The sequence below is a fragment of the Ursus americanus genome, chromosome 5 (genome assembly GCF_024610735.1).
Source record: "Ursus americanus isolate L20-20 chromosome 5, mUrsAme1.1.p, whole genome shotgun sequence".
In the NCBI taxonomy this organism is placed as follows: domain Eukaryota; kingdom Metazoa; phylum Chordata; class Mammalia; order Carnivora; family Ursidae; genus Ursus; species Ursus americanus.
The window spans coordinates 17,768,748-17,795,227 of NC_142131.1; the positions used below are offsets into that span (position 1 = coordinate 17,768,748).

General features: G+C 36.2%; 1 long non-coding RNA gene across 1 annotated transcript in view; it reads right to left on the reverse strand.

Moving 5' to 3' along the window:
• The window catches only part of LOC123791476 (uncharacterized), a 507,626-nt gene that overhangs the window by 87,942 nt on the left and 393,204 nt on the right, over positions 1-26,480 (reverse strand). Inside the window, exon 13 of the long non-coding RNA XR_006779388.2 lies at positions 21,352-21,448. This is a non-coding gene — a long non-coding RNA (uncharacterized LOC123791476). The remainder of the gene's footprint in view (positions 1-21,351; positions 21,449-26,480) is intronic.

Below are 26,480 nucleotides of genomic sequence, written 5' to 3' on the forward strand. Positions count from 1 at the left end.
AAAAATCAAATCAAAGAAAACTAAAATAATATTGAATACTTAAACCTCTGACAGAGAAATTATTTTCCTATGCTTTGAAATGATAAAGAATACACAGGAAAATACCAACAAATGTTACCACAACATTTGAAATGTTAACATAAAAAAAAATAGAAAGCTAAACTTACTGGGAGATTTTTCAGCAAATGTGGCATTGAATTAATAGTGTGATTATATTTTTATATGTATGAAACAAAAAAGTCAAACTTCTGATAGGAAAGTCACTAAGACTATAACAGGTAAATTGGCAAGAGTTTAAACAGAGAGTTTAAAGAAGAGTAAAATGATTATCACTTAAAGGAAAAGAATTATCAAATACGGATTTGAAAATATTCAAACTTTCTAATAGCCAAAAAAATTTAAGTTAAAACAAATAGCATTTGGCATGTGAAACTACAAAAATATGTAAGTAAATAAGCACCCTGAATGCTGTAAAAGTACAGTGAATTCACTGTTCCATTCATTCCTGATGACAAACATAAACTGGTACAATTCTTCTAGAAAGCAATTTGGCAAAAAACATGTCATAGGTGTACCCATATTCACAGTCCCAAGAATATAACCTAAGAAAGTCAGCCAAAATAAGCAAAAAGTTAAATATATGAAGACACACATAATATCACACTAAGGATAATTAAAAGCAACTCAAAATCTAATAGCAGAGGAATGTTTGGGGACATTATCACAGATCTATTGGATAAAATATCTAACTTTGTGAAAATTAATTGTTGAAGAAAGAAAACAAATACCTGAAATAAATACTTCCTTAAGCAAAATTACATGGATCTGATTATTATCAGTACATTTTGAAATATTTTCTAAAAAAACTGGAGTGAAATACACTAAAACTCTACTAGTGGTTGGATTCGTGGGTGTACTTTTTACATTTGTTGTGTTTTTCATTTTTCCCTAAGCTGGGTCTCTACATGTATATTTTTATAAACAGGTTACATATCAAAACTAAGCATTGGGATAAGAAACAGCATGATCAAGCTTAATGTGGACAGACAATAAAAGTCAATAACAAATGTTTTGTAAGTATTGCCTCTTACCATCTGGATTTACATACACTTGTTGACTTCAGAGGACATGTGTATCTGGTGAGTGAAGGAATTCTCTAAGTTAGAGAACAGAATTATGTTTAACCTTTAAAATTCAGAAAACAGAGGTGCCTGGGTAGCTCAATCATTATGCAACCAACTCTCAATTTCAACTCAGTGCATGATCTCAGGGTCCTGGAATCGAGCTCTGCAATGTGCTCTGCCCCCAACGAGGAGTCTGCTTCTGAATTCTCTCTCTCTCTGCCCCTCCCCTCTCTCTCTACACCCCACCTTGAAATAAATAAATTAATAAATCTTTTAAAAAATTAAATTCAGAAAACATCACTACCAGGCAAATGACACTAACCAGAGCACTGTGATGTGAGCAGTAACAGTCAAGTAATACCAAGATTCATGTTAAATTTACCTATATCACCTGGTATCTTATAGGGCAGTGCCCCCAATTTGGCAAAATATATGTTTTTCAATTAAAAAAAAAGGAAGTTAATTTAGCCAGAAGAGAAGAAGAGAGGATAAATGTAGATAGTTAGAAAGACAGATGGGTAGAAAAACAAATAGCTCTTCTGCATCTGAGCAATTTGTATATAGCCCCCCCACACCGCCCCCAGATGTTTCTAACAACATGTCTTGGCACTAAGGTGCTGGGAACAGGTCTCATTCAACAGTGACCCTGCATATCACCTGGGCCTCAACATGCATCCAGAATGCGGAAGTCAATTTGAATTGAACCTGTTGATATGGCCTGACAAATCTCATAAACAAAAGAGTATAAAAATGAATGATACTGGGTTTTGAAAATGTTTATTTTCCTTTACATACAGACCAAATGTTTCCTAGGAGTCAAATGATATGTTGGAAACCCGGGAGTCCTCGGAGTCATTAGTAGAGAGCTATGCTCTCCCCACCTACTCCCTTGCCCGGCTGGGGCTGTCATCAGGAGAATACCAGTAATAGCTACCATTTATCGAGTCATGTGCCTCTCTTGTGCCAGGCACTTTGCATCTGTTATCTCATTTATTTCCAACCACAACCTTGTGAGGTCCGGGCAATGGCTCTCAGAGGGCTATAACATGGCTCTTGAAACACACTAGCGGTGATGCTTCCCTCTATCTGCTCGTAAGACTAATTGGGCCAGCTCTCAGAAATGCTGTGTGGAAACAATTTTTCCGTATTTATGATCTATCCAGTGATCTTCTCACATATCCTTTTGCAGGTGATGTGAGAAAAGGTGCAAAACCAGAAATGAAGAGTAGATTCTTGTCCAGAAAGAAAAGAAGCCTAAGCGACATGCCTATATTTGGTTCTGTTCTTGGTTCCTGGTTCTGTTGTTCACAAGTTGGGTGATCTTAATTAAGTCATTTCAACTCTTCAATTCTTCAAGCATCATGACTTCATATTCACAAACCAGGAGGACCACCATTTTAGTCGAGGCTTTTTTTTTTTTATTGTAATAGGAACCATATCAGACGTGCTTAGGCAAAGAACGAAGTTACACCAGAATTATACAAGAATTTTTGTTAAAATGGTAGCTAAATTCCCTCAGAATTTCAAACCAGAAACAAAAATGTTATGAGCCACTGGAAGAGCTTTTTGGGGGCAGGCACTCCAAAATCTACCAGCAGGGCTAAGTTTAAATCCTAATTTCACCATGTGATTATATCATCACTTAAATTGATTTTCTAATAGTTCTTAACACAGTGTGTGGTCTAAGTTAGGTGTCCAATAAATGGGAGCTACTTTATTATTATTTTGTCATCAGGAATAATTCAATAATAATCAGTGATATATTTGCACTGTGGAGCTGGTCAAATAGATTTGGTAACTAATTAGGTATGCCGAAGTAGTATGGAGAAATTACTAAGAGTTCAAGTTCCGTGGTAAGTTTGCTTGTGTTCCAATTCCAACCCTACCACCTATTATCTATGTGACTATAAGAAAGTAATTATGGATTATGTTAATAAAAATATTTTCTTAGGGGCACCCGGGTGGCTCAGTTGGTTAAACATCTGCCTTCAGCTCAGGTTATGATCCTAGGGTCCTGGGATCGAGCCCCCTCATCAGGCTACCTACTCAGTGGGGAGTCTGCTTCTCCCTCTCCCTCTGCCCCCCCCCATTTGTGCTGTCTCTCTTGCTCTCTCTTGCTTTCTCTCTCTCAAATAATCTTTAAAAAAAATTAAAAAATAAAAACATTTGCTTAATGGTGAAGATTAAATGAGACAATGTGTATACAACACTGAAATTGAAATTGAGTCCTGGCAGTTACTAAATGTTCAATAGGTATTCGTTAAAAAATTATTGCTTTAAAATTTTTATGTGTTGAGGAATAAAAATTCTAGGCAAACTAAAGGGATAGAAAGCCTGAAAGGGGGGCGCCTGGGTGGCACAGCGGTTAAAGCGTCTGCCTTCAGCTCAGGGTGTGATCCCGGCATTATGGGATCGAGCCCCACATCAGGCTCCTCTGCTATGAGCCTGTTTCTTCCTCTCCCACTCCCCCTGCTTGTGTTCCCTCTCTCACTGGCTGTCTCTATCTCTGTCGAATAAATAAATAAAAAAAAAATCATGTCACATGATTAAAAAAAAAAAAAAAGCCTGAAAGGAATCAGAGACCAGTACAATGACTACAACCAAGGGGTATTTAATGGAAAAACCCACCCTAACTTCACCCTTAGTCTGTCCCTGTTGTCTTTAGTTTTCCATTTCCTTCTTTTCACAGCCATTGGGAATAAAGAAGTCACTACAGTGACATCATTTAAATGACTCACCGTACATTCTAGAGCAGCATTAGCATCACCCAGCAATTTGTTAGAAATGCAAATTCTTGGGCACGCTTCCCAAATGCACCGGATTCGAAGCTCTCTGGTGTGCATGGGGGTGGGGGTTAGGGGTAGCATATATGTTTCAACAAGCCCTCTGCATGACCCTGAGACTCACTCAAGTTGGAGAACAACAGTGGAAGAATTCTGCATGTCAGATTTACCTGTAGAACTTTAAAAAAATCTACATTGATGCCAGGGTCCTATCCTAAAACAGGGGAACCAAAATCACTGGGGATGGGGCCAGGACACCAACACACGTATTTTAGAAATAGAACAAAAAGCTTCCCCCTGTGGCCAGAAAGAATCAGCGCAATTTTCCATTCCACACAGTGGTGACTCAGGTGGTTTAGTGGCCATCACCAAGGATGCCTGTGAAGAGCATGAAAGCGGAGGTGGACTTGGTTTGAAGCACCTCCCATCCTCACATTATGGATGCTCTCCAGTATTACTTAATACTCAAATCTCTCCTCTTTTCTCATCTCAGGGTAACACTCTCTCATGTACAGCTGATCCCACAAGGAAACCAATTCTTAGCTTTTTCTCTTTCCTACTGATAGAAATCTCAATCGACCCAGAAGAACATTTTTTAAGTAAAATTATATATATTTGCCAAATGAAATTTCAGACATTGGCCAAATGGAGTATGTAAAAGACTGAGGACAGAGTGAGGGGGACCCTTTCCACAGTTTCATTTTCATTACCCAGCCTATTTTCTCAGCTACAATGAATTACAGAGCATTGATCACTTATTATATTGAGTGGCATATATTAATGAACACTAACCCCTTTCAATCCTTCTGGCAACTCCCAGAATTAACTGAACTAACTGTATGGTTAGGAGAGCAGCTACTGAGCAGCAGCAAAGGTGCTAACTGGTACACTTAACAGCCGTGAAAACACAACCTGCAAAGATATTTGGAGACAGAAAAATGAAAGTACATCGATAATATGGCCTAGAAAGATAAAATTTCTATTACGTAGTACAACAAAAATAAAGCCGTTTTAACGGAATCATGTCAAAAGACCCATGTCTCCTGCTTTGAAAACAAATGGTGTTGGCTTCCAGTCAACTTTTCCAGGGCTTAGCAGCAGGAGGTCATTACCCTTTGACAATGTTCAGTTACACAGACATTATCTCCAATTAACAGGTTTTAACTACAAGGATTTCTCTTTTATTGAAAACAGTGTTATTTTTTAAATAAATAACTACAGCAGTTATTCGTTAATTTTGTCTTATTGATGGGGACTGAGATGATTATATTTACTCCTATAAACACACACACATGCACATGCACACACACACACATCTGAGTCAACAGAATACTTTTAGTGTCCTTGAACTCTTTTTAAAGCATGGTAGAAAAATATTCTAATCTTTACATAAACATTTCACAAAGCCCTCTTTCTCTGTCAAAAAAAAAAAAAATCCTTCCCCATATTGATGTAACCAAGACATTCTGAGTGTTTCAAATTTCCAAAATAAAGTACTACCAATGAAACATTTATCAATTGTAATGTATTATGTTTTCTGTCGCATTTGAGAAGGTATTATGGAATTCTGGATGATGGCCAGAAGCTCAGAGGAGAATTTTTAACACCCTCTCAATAGACACATTTATAGCTTTAAACTACACAGAGTACTGGTCTTATCAGTGCATAGCAGGGAAATGATTAAAATATTCTAGGCAAACTTAAACTTGGTTGTCCTTAGGTGGAAATGAAGCATCATTCTGGGCTGAAACCTCCAATTATATAAGATAGGAAGTCACAGAAAGACATCAGATTTGTACACTGTCAGTCTACACGGCAGATGGTAGTGTCTGGCAATGCCTTTTTTATAACAGAAAATATTATTATAAAAATATCCAGAGAAGACATTTTTAGTTCCTTGACTTAATATGGGGGAAAAATTAGAGATTTCTATAGAAATTAGAGGTTTAATACCCAATAGTATGAAACAGTAATTTTCTTTGAAATCTATGCATTAACTATTCTGTCACTTCTTAGAGAATTTTTTATAGTTGGAAGTCATCTGGTATTTTCATTTCTCTCTCTCTCTCTCTTCTCTTCTCTTTCTCTCTATTCTGTCTCTCTCTCTCTATCTCTCCCTCTCAACCATCTATTTAAATTCAGCCTAAATCAATATATTTTTATTCAACAGTTAAATCACACTATAGTGTGTTGTAGTGTGCTGTAAGTCACATTTTAGCCTTCCCCAATGTTATTACAAAAGAATTGCCTTTATCTCAAAGGGGATATTTTCTTATAGATGAAGTTTCTTGAAGGTAGAATTCTCCTGAGAGCCACACTTTTGAGTGGCATGTTCTTAAGCATATTGCATTATGTGTCAGTACAATTAGCATACTCTTCTGGATTGTAAAAAGTAACAATAGTTGACAGCTGAATATGTAGGGAAATGGTCTGTAAAGCTATCTCAGAACTAGGAAACCCAGTCCTTGTGTGGAACAAGCAGGAGCAGCACAGTTTTTGTGATCCTATTTCAAAAATGAATGGAGGGGGCTTAGACTCCCAGGTGGTTAAGACCATACCCGTCTCATACTCAGATGCTCAGTGTTTATAGTTTGGGGAGCAAAGGGAGCACAGAGAATGGCTGAAAGAGAGGGAGCAGAAATGGAAACATCCTTGCCTGATTCTGGCGTAGTACAGAAGATGTGGCAATACAGCCATGGAAATGGCCCCAGCGATTTTCAAAGAATCTTACTAGCTGCAAAAAAGGTCTCTGTGTTCTCAGAAATGTTATATTGCAGCAGTGTACATTCTCAAACTACCAAAGAACCGACTGTGGTTCTACCTCGCCAGAACGAGCCTGGAAAGGTGAGCGGTCTGATTCGTTGCATAACTAGGACACAGATTCAGAATGTGCAAAACCCACTGTTAAGTAGAAAGGAAAAAAAAACAAGAAAGGCAAAATAACTATGGCCAATAAACACTATTTTGGAGAATTCGAAGAGAAAGAAAACACCCTCTTAATTATATATACTGGAAGGGTATTTCAAGGAGCTTAAGGAGTATTAGGGTGGCCTATGAGACAGTGTGTTGCCTTCATTCCCTGGTGCATACTTGTTATTTTGATATACTTGGTTAATTTCAAATTAAAATGATAGGATAAAAATGCCTGAGGTCATTCTTTTAGTTAGCTCTTCCTTGTCCTAAATCTTATTTTCGTGGATAAAGATTATTGAAGGTTTAAATATTTTCATTTACAAAAGAAATTTGAGAATTAAAAAATATCAGACCCAAGTCCTGAAATTTTGAAAATAGAGGAGAAAGGCATCAGTACTGTCAGTATGGAGCATAGACGTAGATGATACAGATATAGATGATACAGATATAGGTGGATAGATATGTATAGATAGATAGATGTGTATAGATATATATATACATATATTTTCACTATCATCCTTTTTCTATCTGCAGCCCCAGCTCGATTTTGTGGGTTCCTACTACTGTCTTATAACTTTAACCTTCAGAATGTTATTTGCCGCAATATATCAAACTCCCCATTCTCCACACTTCCAGGTGTAAACCTTATAAATCCCTATGGCTTAGAGAAGCCACTGGAAAGGGCCCAGATAGTCTAATCTCTTATAGTTTAATTTTAATTTAAATTTACAAATCAATGTAACACCACCACACACTGAGCAGACCATCTACATTCTTTTACTTGGAACCAAAATATGTACCTCAGTCCCACCTGTACCTTGATTTCCATCATCTGCTACTGACTCAACAACTGTTTTACCGTGGCACTAGCCCTCTCACAGGAAGAACACTGGAACTAATTATGTTTTATGTTTTTGTGCCACAATCCCTTGCCTTTGGAGACAAATAAGCATAATACAAAAAGTATTTGTGAAATCCAGAGCCTCAGATGTCCCTACTTCTGTCAAAATTCCACCATTAAAAACACACCAGATTCTACTGGAGATTCCTTTATAGTACAAAGACTTCTAGGAACCTAACTTTTTAAGTCCATACATTTTAGAGAAAAAGTCTTAAGTATTCTAGAATGATTAAAGATGGTGAAGAAATGCGTGACTGAAGGGTAAGTTATGACACCACAAACACAAACAGCTTCAACATCTTGCCTGGAATCAGTTCAAATGAATGGCTACTTACGGTAGACAGTTTCTAAGGTAACAGACCTCTAGGGCATTTCTTCCTACCCCAAAGCAACTGGAGGTTTTCCTCAAAGATCACCCTAATCAATGCCAATTATCCTTTGGGATAGTTTAACCTTAGATTGATCATTCATTGACAATAATACATCATTATTTCTTAGTTTAATTAAATTTGTTAAGGCCCCCAATATGCAGTCAGTATTGCACTAGACTCCAGAAATAACAGAGTAATAATTCAAAGGAGAAGAAAAGTGAGGTATTGATTAAAATGTATCTGTAAATATTAGGATTCATCTCAAATCTGGGTCATTTCTGATGTAATAAATTTATATCACACTGAATTATTTCCGAAAATCATGGCCTTCTCAGTTAACCCCAGATAACCAGCCCACCATCCTTTTTCTGGAGGTATTCACAGGAAGCACCAGAAACACTTGCTTTTTCCAAATGCTTTGGTTTACTAAAGATGTCCAGATAGATTATCATAAGCTGGTCTCACAGTTTACTGGACCCATAACTACAGCAGTCAATCAGTTGTTGGCTGAGAACCGCATACTCAAAATACTTTGTGATTGGAGCACAAATACAAGCGAAGGACACACATACTTAACTTATGTCATGTAAGTTCTTGACTTGTTAGTTGGCAAATACAAAGAATGTAAGCAACAGAAACGAACACACTCTGGGTGAAGCATACATTCTATTTCCTGATGCTATGAACCTCTCTGTTATAATCCACATAAGTTCCCATTTGTTTGTATATCAAATTTATAAAACCTAGCTTACATGTTAAAAGTCAGAATCTGTGGTTGGTTCATCAAGGCATGTGCTGTCTTTGCACCCTGGTATACTCAAAATGTAGCACAATATACTGAATCACAAAGCATGACATGATGAATGCTGTTTTTAAAAAAATATTTGATTTAAGAACACGTAAAGAACATATAAAGTTATTTTGGTGATGCTGAGTAATATCGTTTTTCTAAGTTATTTAGTTATAGGAAGATGAGAGTTTGCCAAAACAAACCTTATTCACCAATGTATATGAAAATGGGAGATACAAGTCACACTCTAATTTGTTAAGGAAATTTTGTAGAAAAAAATGTAAATGTTCTTCTCTACTTATTCATTGAAAGTTGTGTGAAAGTAATTTTTTTTCATAAAACTATTGAAGGAATACTAAAAGGTAAATTTTCTTCTACCAGTAAACTATCCTGGAGCTCATTCTTGTATATAGAATATTAATGATTTAGAGTCAGAATAATTTTTGAGTATTTGGTGAATGAATGAATGCATTATAACCTATGATATATATTCTTTCAAAATCTATATGGAAATAGAAGTCTATCATTATATACTTAATTTCATTTTTACGCAGTTATTCTTTTCCTAACTATTGAAGTTTAAAAATGAGATTATCCATCGTACTTTAGCAATGTAATTGACAGAAAGTAATAACAGATAATGGGTGTGTGTATAAAGGAGAGAGACAGAGAGAAAAAGAGAGGTGATTATAAATTCACTGTAATTTCAAATGGAAAAGAAATGAGAAATTCCAAATGCAATATTCCCATTCTACATTCAAACTCTGCCAAATTCTACCACTTTTTCTTTACAAAATTTCTAAAATCCATCTGTTTTATAATGAAATACACCTTTTTATCCCATTTTAGATCATATCAACTACTTTATTTCTTATATCATAGACTCCTCAAATGCAGAGGTATGATAAACACGTGTCTGGTCAAGGCAAAATTATAAAATCAGTAAAACTGGCTCTTCTACGTCTCTCCTTAACTTTGTCACCCAACTGGTGCCTCTGTTGACTCTCCTGACTGTGGGTGCTTTCAGGCTTCCTTATGGCTTCCTAGAAAGCCCACTTGCTTCCCTGCTGAGCCTGCATCCTCTGTTTCTGTTTGTGATTATATTGCTCTCTACATAGTCTTCTCATTAAACCCACTAATCGGATCTCAATTTAGAATTTGCTCAAGTTTTATACATAAACCACAGTGAAATGTTAATAACAGAAAGGATGCAATCAGCTCTTAGAAGTATTTATATTTTAAATGTTGACTATTTATCAATAAACACAGTATTAATTTAGCACTGACTTGGCACTGGCTGTTTAGCATTGGCTGAGTCAGACACAAAAGATACATAACAGATTGTCCCTGTTCTTGAGGAGTTTAACACTGTTTGAGTTGGGGATATATTGCTAATATGAAACATTTTGAGCTAAATTGCCAATCTCTGATTTTAATATAATTGGAATTCTCAATGGGAAGCATTCAGGACAGGATGGAATAGGTAGAAAAGTCTTCGGGAAGAAACTGAGTCATTAACAGAACTTTGAGAAATACCCTGGTTCTCAAAAAGCAGAGTCAACAATTGAGATCATTTCCAAAGCTTAAAAAAGTATGAGCAAAGGGACAAAAGTAGGAAACAAAATAGTCCATGCAAGACACACTTCAGAAGCTAGATTAACTGAATGGTACATATTTTAGCCTGCCAATAAAAAAGTAAAATGTTGGGTGTGATGTTACTTTTCCATTATTGCTTTCGTTTCTGATGGTGTTAGTGAGGAAACCTTTTCTTACTTTGTCCAGCTTCAAGAGTCTGAACAAATTATTTGACGCCTCCCAATAGATGTCCATTTCCTAATCCCTGGAACCTATGCATAAGTGAGTTTACATGGCAAAAGGAACTTGGCAGATGTGATTAAATTAAAGACTCTAATATGGGAGATTATCCTGTATTAGCCAGATATGCCAAATCTAACCAAATGGGTCCTCAAATGAGTGAAATTTACCCAGCTGTGGTCAGAAGGAGCTATGAATACAGAAGGGCTGAATAAATGAAATATTTCTGGCTCTGAAGATGGAAGAAGGGGGCATTTGAGCCAAGGAATGTGGGCAGGCTCTAGAACCTGGAAAGATAAAGAAATGGACTATCCCCTACAGCATCCAAAAAGGAACACAGCCCAGTCTAACACCTTGATCATAGCCCAGTGAGACTTGTGTCAGACTGCGGACCTACATAATTGGGAGACCATAAATTTGTCTTAAACCATAGAAACTGGACACCTAAATGTTGAAAAATGTGGCTATTATTTACAGATAAAAATCATCATCCTCTATTCAAATTCCTCTTCTCCTATTTAACAACATCTACCCTTCAATTGTTGGGAGCTAAGTAAGGGCCCAATAAATAGTTGCATATTTATTTTCAATGATTTGAATTGTGACTCTTCTGAAGTCTTTCATATATTTGTAGTAAAAAAAAAAAGTCATAAATGGAGTATGTAACACTATCACAAAATACACCAGCCCAGCTTATAAGAACAAAAGTTTCTAAAAAATCACTCCTCAAATGAACAATATATGATACGGTTTTTATTATTTTTATTTAGACAAGTATGAGACACAAAGAAATTAAGTTAGTTACTCAAAGTGAGTGGCAAAACAGAATCTGAATTTAGGTCCCTCTGGCTTTTCATTACTGCACCAGCAAAGTATGTTTCATTTTTTTAAATTTGATAGTACTCTTTCCCTGACTGTCTGGTACATTTTACTTCCAAGTCGTGCAAACAAGAAAGAATAGGAAAGTGAGTAGAGGTCAACCACAGTGTTTTCCAAGTTTGGGGGACTTATATAGATATAAATTCATAAGAGAATCCACATGGGCCAAGTCATCTTTGCCCTTTGTTACAAATGAATGTATAAAAGTTATCCCTTATTAGAAGGCTAGTTCACTGTTGTCTTTAGAAAGCCTGCAGGGCTGGCCACAGAGCTACCCTACTCACATCTCCTTTCCAACCTCTTCCGTAGCCCTTTTGCAGTCCACCTTGTTATCTAACATGAGACATGCTTTCTGCAGGCAACTCTACCCAATGATGGCAGAGATGACAAGTTCCAGGACCTGGCCAGTTTTGCCCATCATAGCAATCTCCTAATGGGTAATCTCCTTGGAGCTCCTCCTTGTCAGGGTAAGCACTGCTCTCGGGACACTTACCATCCAGTTTTCTTCTCGGCCTCCCCACTATCATAGATGTCAAACTGAAGTCATAGTCTGAAGTCTTTCCCTTCTCCTTCACCCTTTCCTCTTTATCTTCAGTACGTATTCCCAAAACATCTTTTGTGTCTCAAACTCAGTCTTGGCACCTGATTCCAGCACACTAGAACTGATACCTATGATTACAAGGACTTTAGGAGTCCATTTCCCTACCAAGATGAACTAAGGCACTCTTTTGAATAAAAAGGCTAGTATGACTCTATGCAAACAATTTATAATGACCAGGATTCTTTCTGCTCAGCAGGTGGCTACCTGGGATACACAGTCAATGTTGTTCCACCACAGTATCACCGGAGAGCAATGCTGGTGGCAACAAGGCTGAAAACTATCTATAAATACTTCCAGTCTCCTTGCCAGAAAAGCTGGTATGTTCTGTTGTGTCATCCATACCTGTAAAGAACAACCTGTCCCTTTATTTCCATCTGCAGGGTGTGACAGAATCAAACCTGTGTTTCCTCACTCAGCACATTTCCAGCCTTTGCTTATATTAACATGGCTTATCCCCTGCTTTCAATTCATTAACTCGCTAATGAATTATGACCCACCAGAGGAAGTATCATATCTAATGCAACATTTGAGATTATTTCAAGACTATGATTTCTCCTCCAAAATATTTCTAATGCTACTTAGAAAAATAATCATGCAAATAAGCATGTGGTTGTGTTTTACCTGAACCATTTCCTAGTTCTATTATAAACCTTTGTTTTTCCTTTGCTTTTCAACATGGCATATGTGCTTTTTTTTATACTCTGGTAAAGCAACTTGACAGTTGGTAGCTGTCTGGCTGTTTATTCAACATATGTACCACTTAATGCACAGGTCTCAGTGATACAGTCCCCAAAGTCGGTCCAACTGGGATAAAAGTCAACAAATAGAGCTTTGCAGGGAGAACATTTACTTGGGGAGAGTTAAATATTTGAAAGGTGTTTAACAGTTAAGATTTAAGTCTAATGTCATAAGAATTTACAGGGTCAGCGTCTCCCCCAGCACTGCACAGTCTCTTGATTTCACATAGGAGCTCCATATGTTAGGAAATCACCTTTTTAATTAGATCTCTGTAGCCTCGTTCTAAGTTACCACTGTCACAAGTCTTGGATAAAATCCTATTCTCAGGAAACCTTTCAGTAAACAGTTAGCTGTAGGTTCTTACAAGAAGATATGGAGACAGATTCTCCCAGATTGCAAGTGATTTTAAATTAGCTGCTCTGAAAAGTGGTGGGTGTGGTGTTATTTCAACATCCTTATATGTTACCTGAGACTTTTCCCCAGGGAAAACAAAATGTGCTCAGTCGTTTGCATTTCTGCAAGTGGAATTGGTTAGGGAGCTCTGTGGCCTATTCTGGTCTGTCCAGACTAGCAGACAGGATAAAACAAAGAAATCCCCAAACCAGTTTGGCCACTGGGACTGCTGAGGTGTGAATCCATCTGACAAGTAAAGCTTCCTGAAAATATAGACACGGTCTTCAAGAAAGGAAAAGTAAGTTAATGGAAAAGTTATATATGAGGAGCTGTTTTGTAGCAGATACCAACCTCCAAAAACCGTAAAGGGAAAGCAGCATTAATATTTTCACCTTATTGGGTGAAAAAATAATTGAGGTTGAGTGGCTAAGTGACTTTCCCAAGGTGACAAAGATAAACAACAGCACAGCCCAGCTTCAAGTCCTATTATGGATGAAACCAAAGTCCTGTTCTTAACCAGAATCACACACTGTTTACGAACAATCTAATTATAATGACACCTTGAAATTTATAGAAATTGCAGGGCAACTCAATCTGACACAAAGCAATTTTGGCCCTGGAGGTAGCCTATGTTAAATGGAGTTAGCCTACACTCCAGACAAAAATTAAGTTCTAAAGTCACCAATTCTCAAATTTAGCATATCAGACAAAAATGTTATCTTTTTTTCAAGTTCCCAGGGTCCTCTATCTCTTGGCCCACAGTGCTGCCACTGAGGCCCAACCAATCATTCACTCTGTGAGTGTTGAGCCCTCCCTCCCTGGCAGCTGCCACACAGTGAGGCAGATGAGCAGCATGCCCTCCACTTTTAGATTTGAATGGGATGGCTCATCTCAGTACATGGAATCTGGAATGTTCCACATCCAAAGTGGTTGGCATGCAAGGAACTATATGACATGACTTGGAAGTGACTGAGAGTTAACTCTCTATGGTGAAAACATGAACCAATGGAAAAGAGAAGACAGGAGGGAGCCAAGTAGATAAATGTCTTCATCTTTCCTACACCACCTAACATGGATCATTCTATGAAGCACATCCGGGCATACACTGTATGAAGAGAAAATACACCTGCCTAGGAACATCATGGCTTGTTGTGAAGCTGTAGTCAGACATATAAATACAGCATTTCATTTATTTTCCACATTTTTTCTTTGCCTCATTGCTCTTATTCCTAACCTTCTTGTCTTAGGTTTGCACATACGAAATAAAACTCTGGCACTTAACCCTCACCTCAGCCTCCACATTCTGAGGAAACTAGCAAGCAAAGCCATTTACTGAAGGGAAGAATTACTACATGGAATTGTCAAAAATGTAGATATCCTAATGCTGACTTTCTCTACCTTAAACATGAAGACTTGTCTGGGTCATAATTTAATTTCAGATGCTATCCTGTTTCATATTAAGCTTATATTTAAAAGAAACTCTGTGGAATAACTCAAGATGCCCAAGTAGTAAGTTTTTACTTTATTCTTCCACGCTAAGAACACTACAGTTGTGTTATAGTCAGTGATATGTTTACAGCCAGGAAATGGACCATGAATGGTCTAACTCACTTAGGAAAACAATGTTCCCAAATTTCCAAGCCTCCATTGAAGAAAGAGGTGCCACTGCCTGCTCTGAATAAGATGATTCTGGAAAAGCTTTGTTTTAATAATAAAGAAGGATAGATGGGGATGGTTTGATGTCTGATTCTTCCCCAACCTTCTTTCTAGAATGTAGACATGATGCCTGGAGGTGCAGTATCATTTACTCACTACCTTTAATGGCCATCTACCCCCATATAGTGACAAGTAAGAAGAAAAGTCAACATGCCCAAGATAATGGAGCAGATAGAGAAAAGTGTTGGTCTGGACTTTTTGCAACATGAAAAATCAAACAAAAACTTTGTTTAAGCCATTATATAATTGGCTTTAGGATACTTAACCAAATGCATTATTAACTGATATACATTCTTAGTTTTGCATATTGCGTTGACAGTCTTCAAATCCATGATTTCCTATGTGGAATTCTCTAACAGAGGCAATGAATTTAATCTTATCGAAGTAGGGAAACAAAAAAAATAAATAAAAAGAAAGAAAGAAAGCAACTAAAATAGAACAGAAGCTGAATGTGCAGTAAGTTGATATACTGCATAACTCACATATTCTATCACAATAAGCATAAGATACAGAGTATTTTTCCTATTTTGCAAATACGGTTTGACATCTAAGAAAAAGCTAAATATTTCCCTCTTAGTATTACAGTTAAATGGTTAGGTCAGTATTTAAACACAAGTGTTACAAGGTTTTAAAATGTGTATTTTTAGCATTATAAAGTTTTCTTTCCAAACTATGTATTTATTTTGAAAATTTTTAGCAAAGATTTATATGAATTATTATAATGACTTCAATTAGTTTTTGGAAGCACTGGCTTTGTTTCTGTATTCTAAGTCCTTAATTTTCCAATTTATAATATGTCTCCAATAATAAAAAATAAACTTCTGTTTATTTTGATAGGGAGGTTATTTTTTTTCCCAGGGAATGCCTAGTACTGTCTTAGGAAGCACTAATATTCCAAGAAACAAAGTCAAGGGAAGCTGTGTCAGCATAAGCACAGGTGTATTTACTCAACACTTATGTGAAGTACTGAAGAATGTCATCTACTACAATCACTTATGTACTCGTACACACACATAGATATCTCTACCTATGTGTATAGATATATTTTACACTCATCCAAAAATCTTTAGGTCTGATACTAAGAAAAGGTCAAATGTCTTTTCTTTTAATGCTCTATGTACTTCAGCGTATCAATACGTATTCAACTTTAGTTCCTTATTGTCCTTATTAGAAGTTTCCAAGAAGAAAACAAATGTAGGAAGAATTTTCTAATATGCTCAGGTTCACGTTGTGGGTTTATAGTTGAACTAAGACTGCAATTTTTGCTTTCAGTGTATTCTTACAGTCACTGGACAATCCTTCTGTAGAATATTCAACCTACTTTCTGGGGTCTCGGAGGTAAGGATGGAGAAAAGAAAGTAGATAATATTTAATTTCTAAGTACAATCCTTTCTAATTTCTTCTTTCAGTTAAGAGAGGAAACAAAAATATTGAAAGACTACTGCTTGGAAGAAATCATCTCTATTTAAGACTAATTAAAAACTAATGTAATTAGCCTAATTAAAATCAAAATCGGCATTTAAATTAACATAGATTTGTTTATTTTCAGTTTTGCAAGTTTGGAGTAACTGTCATACAGTCATAGTGGTGATGGAGTTCTTACTTTAATTATGAGTTTTGCTTCTGCAGAAAGAAAAATGTAGACTTATCATGCTTTAATAGATAATAAAAGGAGAAGAGTTCAAACTCTAGATAGTACAATGACTTTCCCAAAAACAGATCTTTTCCTTTTAAGCACTAGATCAATAAATGACCCTTTTGATCACAGTACAAACTAAAACCTCCTCTATATTTTGCTTGTTACTTTCATTTTTCCCCCAAGAAAAGATGAAGCCACTTAAGTAGCAGACCACAAAAGCTCTGTGGCACTTTCATCCTAGTTAGGAGTTCAAAAAGTAAATAAAACTTTTTGAAACTTATACTTAAGAACAAAGCTAGCACCCAGTAGCTCAATATGCCTTTGGGGTTAGGAGTTTATTCAGAGCATCAAGAATCAGTATTTCCATCTAGACACACAAGTGATCTAAATAGCATTCATAGGACTTTAAAAGCCTTTTTGAAATAAAAAGTAGAGCAAACTACAAAAGTATAAATTCTAAGTTTTTCTACATCATTCCCACTTTGTAGAGCATTTGGTGAGGACGGGGACTGCCGGGACATCACATATCAATGGGATATGAAAGAATACGCTGGTCCACATGGCCAAGGCACAGGAATAGACTAATGAGAACCAAGCTGCGGGCCTCTCCTCTTCAGTTCGCTTTCCATCAATTTTCACAGGAATCCTTTGGGTGAGGACACTTTGTGGGTATTTGCTATCACTGCCAGATCCTTATCTTTCCTTAGTATATTGAAATATGAACTAGTAGAAAGGAGCATAGGTGCTGGAAAGTAAAGAGGAACAAGACAAGTATATATGGGAAGCACTGAGGCACACATTGGCAGCCCAACCAGATATTTGGTGCAAATTGAACTTTGGGAGAGAAAAGAATAACTCTGCAAAGCTGACATTTCTTTTTCTTTTAACAGGTGATTTGGAGCATTTAGCGGATAATAGGGATTAAGAAGTTTCAATAGTGAGTTTTGTAAAATCAAGAAATAATACTTCTGAATGTATTTTAAATATGAGGAAAAAGTACAAAATCTCTCCCTACCTCCACCCTCGAGCATATTGACAAAATAAAGAAGCATCCACTCAATGGTTTATTTGGTTCATTTCTGTATTTTTGAATACTAAAAGCTACCGTGAATAAGTCAAGAGTTCCACATTTTGATTACCTGTTATTTATTTCCTCTTGGCCCTAAGCAGATTCAATACCTGTTTTGCTCTCACCATCACAGTTAAATTCGCCCATACAATTGAGTAGTGAAATCTAGTTGAAGCGGGGGAAAAAAAAAAGCTTAGATATTTATATGGAAAATGTGCCCTGAAGAAAAAGCCACGATAATGTCAGAACTAAAAAATGGCAATTTTGTATTTGAACATTTCTTACTGAAAATGTTAATTGCAAAATGTGCCAACTAAGATTTGCTCTGTCATTTACCAGCACAAGATCTCATTTGCTCCTTTGTCTTGCTATACGCCCCTACTGCAGTCTAAATGAGTGATGTTCTTGAATTACTGCTCTTTCCAAATTCTTTTTCCTCTGCTTTCCTTACTTCACTAGTTCTCAGGTTGCTGTCTCCATTGTTCCCCTTGTCTGGTACTCCTTCTGGAATTGTATCTTTATAAAATGCTGTAGCGATGGGTTGCAGGATTTTTTCCCTCCACTTGTATACTGCCAAGGGACTCTTTGAAGACCTTACTTTTACCATCAAGAACTAGGGAGGCAGACCTGGTGGCCTTAAGGGATTTAATTAGAGTTCACCAAGTCAGAATCTCCAAGCTCTCAAAGACCTAATTTAAATACAAGTTCAGTCACTTTTTCAACTATTTCTTAGGCCCTTATTAAAATTTCAGGTTATTAAAGGGAACATCCTGCGTTTTGCAATACCCAGAAAATAAACCTGGGTTATGCAGAATCTCAAACATCCTCTAGGTGCAAATGCAAAATTCTGCCAATCGTTAGAGAAATAATAATGAATTAGCATATAAATTATTGAAACAACCATTGTGGAATTTTGTTGATCATCATCAATTACATTTATATGGATAGGACTGATTTTATAGGAGATAGTTAAACACTGGTAGTAGATAGTGAGAGAAAATATATAATTAAATGCATTTGTGGTCAGTTGTCCTATTATTGCTTTATATAAAAATGATAATTACTATGCCTACTCTTCAGGTCATCTGATATCCCTTTTGTTAAGCTGTCAGCCAGAACCCTTGTTAAAAGCTCGTGACAAATTACATCAATTTACAAAAATGTTCTGGTCAATCAAACTTCTGTTACACATGGATATGATAGGAGAGCCACATATAACATGATTTCTGATTGACGACATTGAGATTTGATGAGAAAAAAAAAAAATGCCGGTCTTTTCTTGCCCTTTCCTTTCTGCATTAAGAACTGTGTCTTAATTAGGCCTTCCAACCAGAGATTGACTTAAAACACAAATTGACCACACCATGGTGTCAAAATTAAACAACTAACCACATTAAAATCTACAAAGCTTTGGCATGAAGAAAGATAGCTACAATGGAAAGTGCCACTAAGCCAGCTGTCACGTAAGTGGGAGAAATGGGCAGAAAGAAAGCAAACAGGTTGCTTTGACACCATTTAATTGTCAGTCTTCATATAAAGATCAAACAAATCAGAGAAATTCATAGGGGGCAGGGAGATGGAAAGAAAATGAAAGCTTTGCAACTTCTCTTTGATTTGGGGTGCAATTTACAAAACACATCAACGTTGTTTTGCTGCTTTTTAAAAAAAATTTCCACAAGAAAGAATCTTCTTAGTGAAACAAATAATTGTGAGAACTCTGTCACAGCCATTGTTTTCAATATTTCTCAGCTCACATCCCTGTAGTATTTTCATATAATTAGCATATTAGCTTTCTCAAAGTTAACCTTCACTATGGCTTTAATAAGTGGATTGAAGAACTGGGTCTTTTCACAGAGCTAACTGGTGAGATACAGAAAGAATTTAGGTCATCTGCACAATTTGGATTTTTTTATTATTTATATGTTTTTAAGTAGGCATAAAATCTTAGGTACTTTTCCATCTATTTTATTCATACAAATGTGAAATATTTTATGCCATTTACACTCTAAGTCAAGTTATATTTTAATCCTGATTATTTTCTGGCATCACTGCACAGAAAAATAGTGAAGTTATCATCTCATAAAAGCACACTAATTCTCAGTTACAACATTATGAGACTAGTTTATTGGTATAAATTCACATGAACTTCCCAAGACGAGATATTTTTCATAATTTAAAATTTTAAAGTTATGGTTTATAATGATCACCCTGGAGCAGAAAAGGAAAATCTGTTTCTTCAGTAGATGTGTTAAAAATTCTTTCCATTTGCTTTCCACCAAAAGATCATGCTTAAGTACTTTCATTTAATATAAAATATTTTTCAGGTTTGCCTTGTTATTTAACGAAATTCAAAATCAGTTTGCAAAGGCAATCGCCCCATTCGCCCAACCCTCTAAAAAAACTTGTCATTTCATGACAAACATAGATTTCCTGAGAGATGGAAAACATTCACTGTGAAAATTGCTATATTTATCCTTGAGACATATTTGGTAAAATTCACTAATTTGCCCAGTGCATAATTTCAGTATGTTCATGGAAAAACAAACTGTCTTACCAATGACTTTAAAACAGAATCCCTCTGCTCTCAGAATTCAATGGAAGCAAGTGCTATGTAAATACTAATGATTGAATGTGATCTTCCCAGGCAGTGGGAAGGAAAATGCTCATTTTGATCACACACTGAGGCGTGCACACACCCACGTGTGTGCGTGATTTTTCAGGGAAGACCTTTATAAGATTGTCTAAAAAATAGTCAAAACAACAGTTTACAGGTAAACAATTAAGTCAGAGAGCAAGATGGAGACAACAAAGTATGAGGACTGCTTTTCTTAATAACATAGGTCAGATGCTATGTGTCCCCAAATGGTCTCTGAAGATTCTAGTTGTACTTAATTTGTTTTATTATGATGTTGCAAAATTTACTTTAATAATGTGCTAAAAGTCAACAGAAGCCTATCTTTGGTTCCTTCTCATATCACTTTTAGTTGTATATAGGCTAGTTTATGAAGAGGAAATGAATTTCCCAAATTTGAAGGTGAATATAGACTTTCAGCTTGGAATGTGCTCCCAGTCTCCTATTCTGGACGATTCAGCTCCTCAAATTCATGTCCAGATTACCTCTGGTCCATTATAAATTAAAAGTAATTAGACACTGTATTTGATTTAAAATAAACATACAGATTTTTGTTTGATTTTGACTGTTCACATATATGAATGAGTACTCTATATTTCTCTAAATTATTGTGTAATAGATTTCACAAAGAATTATCAACAAAACACAAACACATAAAATATTTATAATCTAACCATTTCTTCTACTTAATTCCAACATCTAAAGAGGCAGGGAAAGGTAGCTAAACTGGGTGATAGGGCCATAATAGGCCATAACAGGCTGGAATATGTAGTTTAACTCCTCGCATATCAAAATGATAGTGAGCAAACTAAGGGTAACTGGTATAGACTGAATGTTTATGTACCCCCCAAATTCATATGTTGAAATCCTAATCCCCAGTGTGATGGTATTGGGAGGTGGGCCTTTGCGAGTAGTTAGGTCATGAGAGTGGAACCCACACGAATGGAGTCGGTCCTCTGATAAAAGAGACTCCAGAGAGTTTCTCACCGTTTCTGCCAGAAGATAGCCATCCATAAGCCAGAAAGCAGCTCTCATCAGACTGAATCTTCTAGTGCCTTGATCTTGGACTTCCCAGTCTAGAGAACTGTGAGAAATAAATTTCTGTTGTTTATAAGCCACACAGTCTATGGTATATTGTTATAGCAGCCCAAGCGAACTAAGACAATGGCCATGGCTTAACTCATGTATATTTCCAGGAAATACTTGCCTTTATAAAGAAAACTCCATTCTATATATATGCCTCTTTTGACTAGAGCATTTGAATTTACACAGTTCTTACTGTATCTTGATCAACAGAAAATATAATTTTAAAAAATCAGTATATAAAGTAGGAGACAAGAAATCCAAAAATCATAAAAACTCATAACAATGAGTGTGACTAACGCTGGGTGGAGAAGCTTTCCTGAGTTTTTTAAGATTCTATCACAATACTCTATTAAACAAAGAGATCCAGGGAAAACCCAGGAAAAGTCCAGAGCCCAAGATTAAAATCACAGAAGGGTTTCAAACAGAGATTGACTAACTGGAAGGTACAAAATTAAAATAATATATTCACAGTCCAAAAATCTGCTAGCTATGGTTGATAAAACATTTTGAGCATTATCATGAAGAAATCAAAATAGACCTCCAATCTACGAGTTTTCCATGCCTACTCTAATTCTTACTCTCTTTATTTGAATTCTGGGCCATTGCATCACCTACTTACCCCTTAATTTTAGGGGGAAAAAACAGTGGAATGCCCAAAAATAGCCAGAAATAGCCACTCAGTCCTGAAGCCTCCTGCATCCTCTAAGACATACATTTTATACATTCTTTAAAGTTTTGTTTTAATACTTAATGAGAGGTTCAAATTGATTACATCAAGACCATCTCTGTTTTCACCTGATAATACAGCAGAAAAAAAAAAAAAACTTGAACTAAAGGTAAAAGAATTGCCAACTCAGCAATTTTCTTATGGTTTTCTTGTGCTAGCTTTATTAGTATTGCCTTCAATATGAGTTTTCTCTATAGGATTCTTTTAATTAATCAGTAATCATTCCAGTTAAGTTAGGTAAAACCAGAAAACATAATATATCAATCTTCATAATTGGATACCCATGAACTACAATATGTAGTAAGACACAGAAAGCACGTCAACGATTGAGTGCACCATAAGATAATGTGGAGCATTCTTCTGCCCTTGGAATACCTCACATACAGTATATAATTTGTGACCCCTTGACGTTTTGTCCAAGAATGTGTGCCAGAGTTGATCTTTACATCAGATATGAAAAAAGTTTGAGTTTTTATGCAAACTAGATGCTATTAAAATTGTATCTTCTTCTAGCCTTCCAACATATTGCATTGGGTACTCGTCTGTGGTCTACGCACACCACTACCACCCCCCTCGCCCACAGGATGGAGCCAGTAACTGTGTAATACTACCAGACTGATATTCATAAAACTCTACTAAAGATGTGTCCATTCTCTCAAGTATTTACATCCTGATTCATCATGGATTTCCTCTACAAATTCATTTTATTCCAACATTCAGAGTTTTAATATCATCTGTCCTCAGTCCTGCTCACTCCTCAACACTGAAATCCTGTTTCTCTGATCCCCTTCTCCACCATGCAAAGGAGTTTTCTTCTAAAACGGTCTTCTTTTTTTTCTATACTCCAGACCAGTTCCACTCTTTGAAGCTTTCTGCAACTATTTAAGTCCACACTGCTTATTCTGTTTATTAAATTGAATTGCTCATTGTACCATATAAATTATTCATTCATCTGAAAAGCACTATCTTTGGCCTTCTTCTGCCCCCTCCCCAAACCATTTTCTTGTCTTTGGTCTTTGTTTCTTATTTGCATAAACTCTTTAATGCTTGCCCATAAGATAAAGTAAAAGAATGTTTAATATATTATTTTGGTAGGTAGATGGTTAAATTTTGGATAACAAAACCCAACATAAGAGTGACTTAACCTAAATTAAACTAATTTCTTCCTAATTTAACAGTCTAGGGAAGACAGTTTAAGATCATAATAAGAGCACTACTTCCAGTATCATCAAGAAATCCAGAATCTTTCTACATTGCTGCTTTGCTGTATGTTAGACTACACCCTTGCTTCCATGATCCAAGCTGGTTCACAACGCCAAACATATTCTAAAAAGCAGAACGGAGGAAGGAGAGAAGGGAGAACAGCCTCTCCCATAAAGGACATCTCACTTCCTTATACCACACTGTCCTAAATTTAATCAAAGCCACACCTAGGAGTAAGGAGACCAGAAAATATAGTGTTTATTCCAGGTATTTGTATGCCCAGCTACAAATTAGGTATTTTGTTACCAAAAGGGAAGTGACTGGATATAAGCAGACCCAACCTCTGTTATACAAGGACTACAGTGATTTCGGCCATTATTAACTCCATGCCTATCTCCCTAGTATTTTCATTCCTTTTACTCCCTCTACTTTAGAAATAATAAATTTTTTAGTTCCTCAATCTCCTCCTTTTAGTCTTAAATCACACTATCTTTATGTCTTCAGGTGGCTAACATCTATTCATTCTTCACCCCTCACCTTAAGATCACCTCCTCAGAGAAGCCTGCATCAAACTGAGTCTGATTATAAAGTCCAATAGCACTCTGACTCCTTTCATACATTCATTGGACTTCTGTTTGCATGTTTAATGCTTGCTATTTTTTATTGAGCAGTCAATCCATAAAAACAGGTCAGTGTGACAGAAGTTCAAGGTACCTTGAGAAAAGACTTATCATAGAAAAAAAGACTTCAATTTGAAAGTTCATTTTCGAAGCTGAATTTTGATCTGTGTAGGCAGAGATCATGGGAAAAGGACTACAAAGAAAACAACTCATTTACTGGATGAGCTGGATGCCATTGAAAGAACCAAGTTTATTTTTTCTCACTATTGGTTTTGCAAGCTCACTCTACGGATCTATTTATCACAGTCCCTGGGATAAAATCTCAAACAGGTCCCCTATATTTTTCAGTCACTCATAGATAATTGAAATGCCCAGTTCATTCGAATAATCCCATAACTCTGCCTATACACTTTGATAACTTTAAACTACTATCCAATTTAAACTATTTCCAGGGCCTTGGAAACCTGGATTAGAGAAGAGAAATTAGGAATAAAGAACTTATTTTTATATAGATGGTAGCATTACAATGTGGCATTGGTAACCTCTAGGTAACTGTTAAGTCATTGCTATTTTCTCTTTCATTGAGAATTTTGTAGATTCCGCAGAAATGCTTCTGCCTGAACTCTCCGACTATAGCTCCCATAATGCCAGCATTGCTTGCCACTTACAGCTCCCTCATCCTCCTGTGTCTGTATTGAGATAGTTGTGCATTTCTACGCGATCGCATTGAGTGGAACTTCTTATGAGACAACATAAGACCAGATAACTTTTTTGGGTTTTATATCTGGTCCCCAAGAAACACACATCTTGTTCTCTTCAAACTCTTAAACTGAAGCTCATGCAAACATAATTACTTCTACTAACTCAGTAGGAAAAGGCAGCTTTAGCCAAATCCTTTCTTTTCATGTATGAGTGAGTAATAAGTCATGAGATCTTTAAAATTCCAAAGAAAGGGTGTTAAACTCTCTGAGTGGTCCTTGTGAAGATCTTCTCACTTGACCTGAGGTAAGGGAGTGGGAATAACTGTCTCCCTATGTTCCATGAAAGGGACTGGAAATCCAAAGCATACTTAAAACTTCTCTTCAGAGAAATATCTCCTCATCTCAATTTTCTTCTCGTATAGCTTAGATGTGGCTGATGGGAGAGTCCTCCTAGAACAAGCATTACTGTCTCTTAGGTGAGCTGCAGAGATAAACACACACACACACACACACACACACACACACACACACACACAACCACCACACCTCACTCTAGAATGAAGGAATATCTGATTCCTCTTATAGTTGTAACCTTTGTGGCCTCAAAACTAAAAGAGAGGCACTCACCTAATATCATATTTTAAGGCGGGGGGGGGGAGTAAGATGAATCTGGGAATACCTGGTCACCCTCTATTTGGAGATAACCCAATAACCACCTTGACAGATTCATAAGATTCATTCATTAAACAAACAAACAAATATAAAATTGAGAGATAAAAGCTGAAAAGGGATTCTTGAAGATCATTCTTATGAGTTGAAATTTGGACCTATAAGCTCAATAGAACTACCACAGAATTTTACTGTGAGATTATTTTTAAAAACACATTATATTCCCCATCACACTTTTGTAATCACTTCAAACCTTGAGAATGATAAAATCCACTGTAGGGACATTTCTATTAGTGACTCTATTATAATGTGATAGAATTGGATGATCCCACTGGATTTACATAACTCTGTACTTGGTTCAAAAATTATAGAACTCCAGAGTAAAGAAATCATGATGTACAATCTTTATTAATAATACAATGAAAACAATTTTAAATGAAATTCTTATGTCGTATAAAAATAAGAATACTGCTAAGAGGGCAGCATAGTATCCTCTAATATAATTTTTCAACTGAAGTCATGCAATCTAGCTGAAGGAAAGTACAAAGTAGAAAAAAATCCACAAAATAATTTAGATAGGTCAATATGAGTGCTTCCTTATGAACATTCTTTTGAAGGAACTATCCTTATCATACAATTCTAAGTCTTTATAAAGCAGAAAGGGAGTTGGGAAGTCATATGACTTGATTCTACAAGAACCAGTTAGTAAATCTGAATAATACTGGCATAGATATGATAATCAAATCCAGATCTATTAATGACACTGCCATGAGAAGCATATAAATATAAAAATAAAAGGACAAGAATAGAGCCCTAGGGGACCACACATTTTACAATAACTGTTTCTGATGAGCTGCTACCCAATATAGTATGCTATGTCTGCTGACAAAGATAATTACATTTCAAACCAATTTAATGCTGTCTCAGAATTCCAACTCACGTTTCTGAAAGTTCTAACAATATATCACTGTCTACTGTGTCAAAGGTGAGTGATAGATCTAACTTTGAGTTAGGCATCCCTTCTTTCTCAGAAACTCCCACATATCACTGAAGATAAACAAGCAGTCTCTGTAACTTAATGGGCACCCCAAAATCCAGGTTGGAATTTTA